Source organism: Indicator indicator, chromosome 16, assembly GCF_027791375.1.
Source record: "Indicator indicator isolate 239-I01 chromosome 16, UM_Iind_1.1, whole genome shotgun sequence".
Lineage (NCBI taxonomy): Eukaryota > Metazoa > Chordata > Aves > Piciformes > Indicatoridae > Indicator > Indicator indicator.
The window spans coordinates 8,916,560-8,929,113 of record NC_072025.1 but is presented as its reverse complement, the minus strand read 5'-3'; positions in this window follow the sequence as shown (position 1 = coordinate 8,929,113).

Sequence of the window (12,554 nt, the reverse complement as noted above, 5' to 3'; positions counted from 1 at the left end):
CTCTGCTTTTCAAATTTCCTCCCTTCCTTTCTGAAAGCATAGGCAAATTAATGAAGAATAATCATAGTTTAGTCATAAAACCAGTCTGTCAATATTTACATGGCACTCTTTAATTTCGTGGTCTTTCTTTGCTGGTCTGATACTTAACTAAGCCCAGTATGCATAATCAAGCCTTGGATCTAATAACCTGGGAAGATGATATTTTGAGATGCATTGTCATTAGCAAGTGAAAATCCAAAGGGAGTGAAGAGAAGTGTCCTCAGTGGGATTCAGAATAATTGCTGAATAAGAGGTCAGAATATAACAAGATGAAAAACAAAACAAAACCAAAGAAATTTTAAAAAGAGCAGCCAGACTCCAGCTAGTGAGTTGAGCAGCTATGTGCAGCAATGAGAAGGCGTGGGTGCATTTGCAACTTCCTCAGACACTGACTGTAAAACTTTAATTTATACTTCTGTTCAAATAAGGATGCAGCCCATACATAGTTATGTTAGGTCCATTTTAAACTCTGCTCATCTGTGGGGTTTTGATACCACTTTTCAGGGGACTAAGGAAAATCCTTTTGAGAAAAAAAAAACATTGGGGCTTGAAAACTCCCAGCTAAGACAGCTGGTGCCCCAGGCAAGGTCTGAAAGAAAGAGCAGTTTAAGAGCTATCAGATTGCTTTTCCATCTCACTGGCATTACAACTTCATAGTTCTCAATTATTTGGGAACAAACTTGGATATTGATAGATACTTCAGCATAAATAAAATTTCTCACATCAGAAGCGGGGGCTATTAGTGTGATAGGAGCAGGCCCACTGCTTTAGCAGGGGCATTGAAGCGAAGCAAGTAAATGCTCTAACTCTTTTTGTTTTCTGCTGCAAGTATGTAAATGCTGCTTCTGAAACCCCATTGCTATAGTGATGCAGAGACGAACTTGGAGCAGGTATGAAACCAAAAGTACTGCCCCACAGAGCGTATTTCTTTCAGAAGGTTTCTACCTAGAATCCTAGAATGACTGTTAGCTATAAAAGTCTCTCTAATTCATGTGTGGTTGGGGATTTCAATTTTTTTTTCTGTTTGATCTGTTTTTGGTTGGTTGGTTGTTTTGTTTTGTTTTCCCATCCCTCTGGCAAATCTGCAATTTTGGGACTAAGCAAATAAATTTTAAACCTGAAACAGCTTTATCACAACTGATTAAATTAGCATACTTTCTCTTTCTTCACACTGAAATTCTCTCAAGATTTTTTAGTTATTTGGATTGGCAATATTGCACAATAAGGGAAGGTAGCTGGAATACAGTATGATGGAGGTGTTTTCATGGGCAGCATACCTGAATCAACCTAGTGAATCCTATCTGAATCCTCTATTCAGGGAGCAAAAATATGACACACGACATCCCAAATTATTACAAATAGTTTGTTTTCCAAACATTTCCAAGTAGTTTGCTTATTTTGAATTTCTCGGACATTCGTCGATGACATAATTTTAGCATCAAATTATTGCCAAGCATGCACAAACCTCTTCCAATCTGGCCTGCGGGTAAATAATATACTTCGTGAATTTGCAACATAATTACTAGGCAGAGCAGAGTACATGCACTGCCCTGCTCTGCAGTTTATCTCTGTTCAGACACTTTCACTCAAGCTACTCAGCTAAAAGAAGCAGCTTTAGAATTTTCCCCACAGTAGTCTCCCCTCCAAAAAATCTCCCACACAAGCATTCTTACTCTTGCAGCTCCGTCAATGCTAGAGAGTGTGGGATGGCTGGCAGTTTTGGTACAAGAATATTTGAACCCTCTTTGCAGTGTCTGCCCTTGAATACATTTGCAATTAATCAGAGGAACATATGACAAAGGGTGGTATGCTGTGGAAGGTACCCATTGCACTTGGACTTAATAACCCCTCATTTCATGCAGATAATGATGCTCTATCTCCCCCTGGACTCCCTTTTTCCTTCAAAACTGCTGAGTGAGGAAGACTGAAAGTTCTGTCTGACGTAACTGAAAACAATATAAGCTCTGATCTATTTATGAAAAGTGCTGCAAGAGAATCAGGGTCTATATTATTATATTGTCTAATATACTCTAGTAAAACATAAAATTGAAGCAGTTGAGTTAATTTTCAAATAGATGCTGTGTGGCGATGGCATTCATATATGTTACATTGATTTTCATATAAACAGTATGATCTTATGTGGTATGTAGCCAAATATTTGAAATACATTAAAACCATGCTCCAGCTGTGTAATCACTGTCCTTACAAAGATACATTTTTACATGTGGTTAATGCCAGGAAGAATCCACAGCTTCGATGAGGAGAACATCAATATGTGTTGTTTATTGCAGAAAAAAACATTTGCATCAATTTAAAACATCAGTCAACACCATGCTGCTAAATCTAGATAATAGAAATCCTGGAGAAATTTGAGCTAAATCTGTCTGGATTATAGTTGTGGGATTACCTGAATGCTAAATTACTGTGTATGCTTTACTCACAAACATGAGCACAGACACTATAAGAAGATGGATGACTATGCAGATCACAATAAAACCCATCCCCAGAGACTTTTTCATACACTAGGTAAACAACCCCTCTCAATTTATCAAGCATTCTGGATTGAATTAATGCTGTCATTTACTTTGCTGTTGCTGTGTAGAGGAATATAATTTAACTTGAACAAAGATTTTCTCTGTGCATCCTTTGCAACACACAAAGGGCAGGAATATTAATCTGCTGCTGTGTTTGTATAACTGAATTAAAGAAAATACAACTGTAGTTTAGTGTGTGATCAGAAAACCAAATTATACGCAATATTGAAAGAAAAGATTAACCCTGGTTGTCTTGTTAAACCTTCCCTTCTCCTCCCCTGTTGTTTACAAACCAGTGTTTCTGGCTTTCTAAGGATATAGAGTGAATGAACCTGGATTGACCTGACACATAGTGTCTCTCAAACTTTCCCCTTGAATGATTCACAGATGTGTGAGCTGTGACCAAAAAAAGCAAAGAGAAAAAATGCAGGGTATTGTAAAGGCTGAGTGAATTTGAAAGAAGTGATACCATCCAAGCATGACATGCCTGAGTCTCTCCTTCACTGCAAGTGCACAGCTACTGATTACAAATGCACATTCTTTCAGTTGCCAGTTTAGCTCAGTTTGACAATTGCAAGTAAAATTACCTTCAGATATGTTCATGAAGGAATTATTCTAATTCCTCTCATTCTAATAAAATTACCTTCAGATATGTTCATGAAGGAATTATTCTAATTCCTCTCATTCTAATAATGTGTATTAGTTTTTATTGCTTTCTGATGCTTTTTTGAGCTTTTGGGTGTCAGTCCATGCAGGATGCAGTTGTATGAAGCAACTGAGAGGGCTTTCCCAGGTAAGAGGACTAGGCAATAATTACTGCTTCCTGTGAACAGCTACCAGCTGATGTAGATTTGGCCACTTTCATTTCCTTCTTTCTTATTCAAAAAACATATGCAGCTCTGTAAAAAGATTAAATACAATTTTGTACCCTAGGAAGTTGTCAATGTAATCCTTTGGTTAAAATACAAAAACCCAAAAGACTGGCCTTAGCCAAAGAGTTCAGCTGCATACACATTTTAAGATACATAGCTTTCAACAGAAAACAAATTCAGAAGGGGTACAAACACCTTGCTTTTTATGGAGAAAAAGGGACTATTGTGAATAGATGCCATGGAATTTGGGCATGATAGCTATTATTCTCAAACTGTGCACATGTGCTAAGAGATTCACAACATCAGCATTCTCTGCTGTTTGAGATAACAAAATGCGGGTTAATTCTTTGCATTTTCTCCTTTAACCAAAGGAGTAATTTCTCCCCATTTCTGCCACTATTTTGCCTGAAGACTAGTTGACCTACAACATGAAAGCTTGGATGTAGTATGAACTGTCTGTAGACTAGCACTTTCATGGTGCCGAACCAGAGGCAGTAACAATGACATGATTTAAGAGTAAAAGGTTAAAGCCACCTAGACACAAATATCACAGTGTGAGACGAAAGCTGAGTTACTGAGCTTAGGCTTACCCTCTGTCAGTGACTGCAATACACTTTGCAAAGACTCCAGATCACACAGCATCAGTCCCAAAGATGGTCTCTCGGGGTCTCTGCCATAAAAATAATGTGCAGAAGAACAGAAAAAATTGATAAACAGACAAGGCAAGTGAAGGAGTACAGGTTGGAAAGGGCTAATATAAGCATTTTTTTAATGATTCAACTAAATTAATGTATGAAAGTAAATTCTAAATGAACTTTGAAAGAGACAGAACTATTTCATACCATGTTACTAATTTAAGGGATAAATACTTTGGGGGATTGAAACATTAGGAACAGACTTGAAGCAAAAGATGAAATCTTATTAATCTCAAACAGCACAGCATAGCCATAGATCAAATAATAAAATAGGGTGCTTCATATTACTTGCAGGAATGCTAGATATGCTTCTCCCATCTCTTATATCTGTAGCCCAGATATACACTATTTCCTCCACCAGGAGAAATCAAACTTTAAAGACAAATATTAGCTCAACTAGCTTGTCTTTCTGGGAAAAAGTATTTTTTGATTAGCATTAGTGACATTTCAGAAGATGGATCAATTTCCATTCAAGACGAGATGAAACAAATATAGAAATCTGATTCAGCAATGTAGTTAGATAACAGCTCACATGGTTAGCACTATATATGAGCTTAACCACTTTCCTGAAGCACAGCTCCAACATTAGAATAAATCTCCAGCAAAACTCCAATCTTTGTCAGATGAGATCTATAAAAATATTATGCAAAATGGGACACAAGCTTGGACACTGCTCTATAAAACAGTGAATGTTCAAACACACAAGTGGTTGGCACTTATCCAGTGGTTGTTAAACATGTCCCAGAAAAGAGGCAGTTTATTTTAATTTTGTATTGGACAACTGACCATATAAGAAACAACACAATTATACATGGCATGGAATACCATTACATGCAGCTTTATGGTTAATGTCAACACAGATGGAAAAACTGCATGGAAAGTAAACCATAACCTTAGCAGAGGTTGTTTACTACAGGCCAGCACTGAGGCAGGGTGGCAGAGCAGCACAGGGAAAGGGTGCACAATTGCTGTTTATCCTATGTTGACCTCAAAGGAAAAAAAAAAGAGGGAAAAAACCCTACTTTTTTTCACTGCTACTACTTCCTGCTTCTTCTTTTTCTCCCCCCTCTTTCACAACAAATATATTACAAAGGTTTTCACAGTCCTTAATTTCTGATTTTGTGTGGGTTAAGTGATTTCTTGATCTTTCCATGGGCTTAATTTGAAAGACAGTCATCAGACAAACCTCCCCTAACTCTGCTTATTGCTCTTTCACAATTGATGTGCTAGACTCTCAATACCTCTCTCTTTGACATCCCAGTTTGATTTTGGAGACCCTCTCTTTAGATTATCCTCCAGGGCTAAATGAACTCTGACAACTCTTTCAGGAGATCTGTTTTCCTTTTCCTTGATTCATTGTGCTCTAGCATCGTCTTCCAAATTATCTACAGAAAGTTCCTTCTCTGTAACCCTCTATATATTGGACAGACCCTATTTTACTGTGCCTCAGACCAGTGAATGGAGCAAAATACCACATGTGAGTTAGGCCTACAGTGAATCTGTTACAGAGCAAGAGAACAGAAAGCAGGAATGCTCTAAGCCAACCACTGAGAGCCTGGTACTGTCTCAGAAACCCCCAGTCACAGAATCACAGAATCAAAAGTCACAGAATCACAGAATGTTACGGGTTGGAAGAGACCTTGAAAGATCATCTAGTCCAGCCCCCACCCCTGCCAGAGCAGGATCATTTATAGCAGATCACACTGTAATGCATCCAGGCAGGTTTTGATTATCTTCAGAGAAGTAGACTCCACAACCCTCCATGGCAGCCTGTTACAGTGTTCCATCACCCTCACAGTGAAAAATGTTTTCCTCATGTTTACATGGAACTTCCTATGCCTCAGCTTTGTCATTGGGCATCACCAAGAAGAGCCTGACTCCATCCTCTTGGCACTCACCCTTTACATACTTATAAACATTGATGAGGTCACTCCTTAGTCTCCTCTTCTCCAAACTAAAGAGCCCCAGCTCCCTCAGTCTTTCCTCATAAGGAAGATGTTCCACTCCCTTAATAATTTTTGTGACTCTGTGCTGGATCTTTCAGGAAGTTTCCTGCCCAGAACTTGACACAATATTTGAGATGCAGCCTCCCCAGGGCAGAGTAGAGGTGGAGAAGAACGTCTCTTGATCTATTAACTAGTCCTCTGGTAAGAGTTAGTTTATTATAAAATATTAAGATGATTTTATTGTACACAGTATCTTCTAAATATGATTTCAAGTGGAAATTGTTCTTCTTCTACTTGAACTAAACAAAGGCTGGACTACATGACATTGAAGGTCTTTTCCAAATGAAGTGTGATTCTGTGACTCTGTAGTAATTATGTCCAAAATGTACCTCTTCATTCCCTCTCACAAAGCAATTCCCATTAAAAAAGCCCTGCTTTAGTTTAAGCTAGCTTGCACATTACTGCTAAGCTGACTGCCATTATACCTTGGCAAAGTTTATAAGCACACTCAATATATGTACCTTTCAAAAGATTCAGTCCAGTTTGACTTCAAGTATGGAAAATAAAAGACACTGTGCTTTTTCTGGTGGCTATCCTAACATCAGAGATGTTGCCTGATGTACTTGGATCTGGAATCTGAGGGACATCTTAGACTGCTGTGCAACATCTGCAGCAAGAGCCAACTTCAATGGCAATTGAGGGGGCTCAGCACGCCTAAAAATTAGGCCTTGTATTTTTAAAAGCTATCAAACATTCTGTTGTTAAAATAACATGTCTTTTCTGTGTGGCACAACAACAACAACAACAACAAAAACCCTGATGAATTTCTGCTGGCTCTGCAGTAACAACAATTGCTGTTGGAATCTGATTACAAAAACAGGCAAAAGATAACAAACTAATATTTCCCCACAGCTAACACTGAGCTACGCATCTTTTACTACAGATAGCAAAAAAGTCTGTACCTCCTCTAAGCTGCAGTAATTTTCCAATGCAGTTTAATGCACTAGCAAGTCAAGTGAGTTCATACTGGTGGTTTACACTGGGGCATGTAGGTTGACTTTTAATCCTTTTTATTACACTGGAACAAGTTTTCTAACAGAGAGCAGACATCAACAGGGAAGCCAAAGGCTGAACTAACAATAAAGACTGAATTAGTGGGGTTTTTAGCAAGTAACACGGAATGAGCAAATGGCAAAACTGGCATTACTCTAGTTTGACATAGAATGTGAAGACTGACACATTAAAAATGTTAGAACTTGTATTTGTTACATAATATTAATTTGCTGGGTGATGCCATATTTCAGAACCAGTATGTCTTAATCTGCATTGAATGAAAAATTAATAAAAAAATGCAAGTTGATAATAAAGGCCAGATCTGTTGTACTGTTGTCAACACAGCAAAGTAATTTGGAAAGACTTCATCTTCACTCACTCTTGATATACATGCTCAAGCATACAATGTGGCAAGACCCATAAAAGCAACAGTATCAAAAAGTGTTGTCCAAATTAATTTCATGCTACCTAGCAGAACATAATCTTCCAAGCAAAGAGGACTTAGATACAAGTCGTAATACAGCTAGGCAAATAAAATACTAATGAAAACGGCAGAAGAGTATTTGTCTCTTTCAGGCTCTAGGGTTTTTGGTACTAAATACATGATTGGATTTCTTACTGACAACGTTATGGACAGGAACAACAAATGCAGGCTAGTAATGAAGGCTGTGATGAAGAGGAATAGCATGGACAGATTTGCACATGCTCCTGTTGCAACTGCAGGGCTCTGCACCTAGGTGATGAGATTGTTTTTCAAAATCTGCCCATGCCCATGTGAGTGATTTCTTCTTAAAAGCAGCTTGTTACTTCTCTTAAATGTAAGTGAGATTGGGTTGATTTCTTTAAACAGAGATTTGACATGCAAAGTGATGATCTTTAGGAGTCCCAGTGATTAAATAAAGGGAAAAAACATTTTATTTCTAGTTTGCCATAAGTAAAAATGAAACTCGGGGAGGAGGAGTCACCGATTTGTTTCTTACGTAGCTTTTGTTTGAAATAGAATAAGAAAATCATCTCATTTAAGAAAAACCTGTGTACTTCCTGAATAGACCAATGAACATTTGACAAAATTAGTAGTCCAAGGGACTGATTTGGGTCTATAGTTGACATGCAAAATTATTTCTTCCCTTTCTAATGTAACTTCACACATGACAGCTTTTCAGGTGGGAAATTTGATAAGATTTCTAGTTTCAGTAAAATTAATTATTACTTTGTTGCTTTGAGAACAGTCTAGGAAAACAGCATTTGTGTATGTTGCAGCAGCCTGGGTATCCTACATTAAAAAAAATGTGTCTAACACAGTAGGAGAATTTCTGTTATCAGCGAAGCCTATTTCCCTTTTACTTTGACATTGTCATGTTCTGAAATCCTCTGAACCACTGTAATGGAGGACTAAGTGCCTTTTTTTTTTCCCCCAATGTGGCAAATTTTGCATTGATAAACTAACTGATCAGTTTTCTTCAAAAATGCCAGCCACTACTACAATAAAAAAAAATCACACAATTGTCATAACAACATGATAATAATACAGTGGCCACTTTGAAGAGTGGTCTGAAGAGTATTTGCCAAACCTTTTGATCTGTAATCAGAAGAGAAGTGCCCAAAATCCAGAGATTAAAGGATTAGGCTTTAAGAAAGACTTGTGGTATTTCAAGAAAATGTGACTGATGCTCACCACTTATTTTTTACAGTGCTGATGAGATTTAGTGTTTAAGGTCCTTTCCTATTCAGACATAAAAGCTGCTGTAATCAGAGTATTACTAGGGAAAACTACTCTGGTTGGGGATTCAATATGTTTAAGTTGTTGAGCCAAGGTTATTGTTTGGATTAGGCTAGGAAAGATGACACTGAAATAAGTAAGCCCCAACAGAGCAGCAAAGCAGAGAACAAAGAAAAATGTCTGCATTTTTAAATAGCAATCTGGATAGCCTAAATATGCTGGTTGTAGCTGTATTAAAAAAAAATCCAACCAAAAACCCAAACCAAAACAAAAACCCCAAACAAACAAAAAAACAAACCAAACTTAGAGTAGCCTAGAAACCAGGTATTGCATATGTTTACACAGCTACTAAAAACAGAATAGGCATTTCCATTGCACTGAAATCTGAATGAAAGTAACTGTGGAGAAACTGGAGATGGAAAGCAAGGTCAACTTGCCCATCCCCCAGTCCTGTTGTCCCTCAAAATCTGTGGGCTTTGTTCTCACACACCTCCCTGACTTCTGCCACACAAAACTTGACAAAAGCAACTAACATCCATCAGGTCATTCTGCTGGAAAACAAAAGATGTGAGGCTATACTAATGGTAAACTAGCTTAGGATATTTGTCTAAAGATTTTTTTGCAGAGTACATAAATCCAAACAGCCAGCAGCTTTGTCATAAGCAATACATGGCTATTAATAATATTTGGTCATCTCTGTTATTTTAGGGAGCCATTAGAGATGCATGAGAAAATATTACCACACAAATACATTCCAGTATACAATCATGCCATTTCAAACACCATTGGATTATTATTACTGATTAGGGGGAAAAACCCAACAGCTGTCTGGGGAATTTCCTTGATGTCAGGATTATTGATTTAATAGCTACACATTGTCTACATCCTACCACTCCACTAATGTCTGAAAGTGCTGTACAGGAGTTTACACTATTTTTTTCCTGTTACTGCACAAAACCTAAGTATTTTAGTATGATTTCTGGGGGTTTGAATATAAGATTAGCAGTTACTTCCACTCCATACAACAGGAATATTAAATAGCAACTGTATCTTTTAAAGCAAAACCCAACATGTGTATTTAGAGCTAAAAAAAAAAAATCGAAGTTTTGAGAAAGCTTTTAAGTATTAAATTTCACCTACAATTCATTCTAAAATTCCTCTCTTACTTCTCCCCACCCCTGAAAATTGGAGTTTAAAAACCTAAGCATAAATTTAAGGTAGGGAAATTGTCCAAGTGTGAAGGGGCTGTAATTGTTACAGTTGCTTAGATTACAGTGATATGCCTTGGATCTAAGTTTGACATCCTCTCTGGTACATTTAGTATAAATAAGTAAACAAAGAACTGCCTGCTAGCATTAAATTCTTTGCCTTCATCTGCAAGTGCTGTAGTCAGACTGTCTCTGGTTTACTTCCTTATGGCTGGGTTCAGCCTGCGTAGGCTGACTGGTGCAGTAGGGGCAGCCCTGGTGTTAACGCAGGTCTCCTTCGAGTGTGGACTGGATTGCTTTGCATTCTTATGCCTAAAAACATGGATCTTGACTAAGAAAAGTATCAGTGTACAGACCTGAGAGCGTAAATGTGGTGCAGTGAACAGTTTCTCCATGACCGCTTAACCCAGAACAAGGTAATCTAAGCAGTACAGACTGCCCTGCTTAAATAAAGGAGCATACAAGTATGAAGGACACACATCATGTTATACTGCCTCAACGAAGCATCCCTCTTTCCTTGGATGGAGGTACAGCAGTCAGCAGCAAGTCCTGGTAAAGACTTTTCCTTCTAGAAGTGGAATCAGCAGGCCTCTCTCATATATATGTAAGTTTAATTGAGTTTAGCTCTACCACATAAAAAAGAGAATATATAGCCCTTACATGATTCTTGGTCCACAAATGGGAAGTGTTTTTGCATATATATAATGCTATTTATTTGTTTAGCATGGGACTTACAAAAAATAAACCTTGAGCAAGGGTGTTTGGCCTGATACATTTGCAATGATTGTTATGGAAGAAAATGTTGTCCTAAACCACTCTAGTTTCTCTGTTTCTGACAAGTAATGTGATATACAGTGAAATTCTGCCCCTTCCTACAATTTTAGGTCTATACTAAGCATCATAACTTTTGTAAGTGTGGAAAATTATGCATAATTAATCTTTAGGCCAATAAAAAGATATTATGAACAAAAAAAAGTGTCTAAAGGTATAAAGATAATAGCATAATATAAAAATATCTTCTATTTTTATTGGGGGAGGAAAGGGAAATCACAAAATTTGTGCCTGCAGAAGGAAGAGGGCCATAGGTAACAAATAATGCATGTTCTTTGGTGTATACTAACCTTCATCTCAACTACACACACCTTGCTGTCCTGAGCCACTTCTATCAGCTATATTGATTGAGCTGTTTTGATCTAAATCCTCCTTCACTGGAATAGCAACGGTGGTGATGCAGTGAATCACTTAATTTGGAATCAAACATTTCTGTTAGAGCTATTTAATTCTAGGATCTGATAATCCTCAAAACCAAAGAACAACTGAAACACTTGGAAAAGACATTTGTCTGATGTTTTTTTCTAATCATGGAGGTCCCAAACAATAGATCCCAAGTACAGCTCATTATAAACATCTATGTGTTTGAAATCTGCATCTAATTTGATGTATGCTTCATTTAAAAATGACAAAACCATTTTGATTTTACAGTCATGATGCTTGAGTCAACTTTAAAAAAACTGATTAAATGGAAAATGGGAATCTGCCAATAAAGAATGGTGACTAAATCTTATACAATACCAATGCTATGCTTTCAAAAGCCTTTTTTTTTTTTTTTTATTTCCCAGATAAATAACTGACGTGAATTTTTCTATCTCCTTATGTATCTTGCTGTTGGTTGTCATCTCTAATAGAAGCCTCTTCTCTGCCCAGTTACCAACTATATATTAGAGAATTAACCGCAACTGTTAAGGTCACACGAGGTCAACTTTAAAGTGATAAAACCTTAATGGAGTAATGGATCAAGGATGTACCAAAATCTCTTATTTCTGTTTTCTACATCTCTGGAGAAATACTTTAAAGTTCACTGAAAAATACTTATCTAAACATACTAATCTTTTATTTCAAATATACGTAGTTGAATTCTAACTTCAGTTGTTTTCAGTATTTCAATAAATCATATTAAATAAAACAGGTAGTGGGTCTTAGGAAAAATGTGCAATTCTGCTACCCTAATATATATTTATGTTATCGTTTCCTATGTGCTCTAAATACAAAGAACATTGAATTGCTGTGTTTGTTAACCTATTTCATCATGTATGATATAATAAATTATCACTCTTTTGTTTATTAAGACGTATCTAAAAGATGGCTCGGAAACCCATGGCTCTAGTCTCTCTAATCTCAACCAGCGATTTTGTGGTCTCAGTATCTAACTAGCAGAGATTCTCTAGTTGATGCTTTTGGCATTTTAAAAGTGTTATGATCTTACAGCTATATTGGACAAGAATTTAAAAAATGGTAAATTATTACTATGATGATATTTTAATTCTGCAAAAACAGTGCTTTTCTTTTGGAAAAAAATATATTGTTGCTCTTTGGAAAGAGCATGTTTGTCCTTGTAGCTTACATCCTGCCAACCTTGTTTCCTCTCCCTGAAAAGAAAAGCCACCATTAACCTCTTGCTATTCTTATTAGTAAAAAACCAACCTTAAA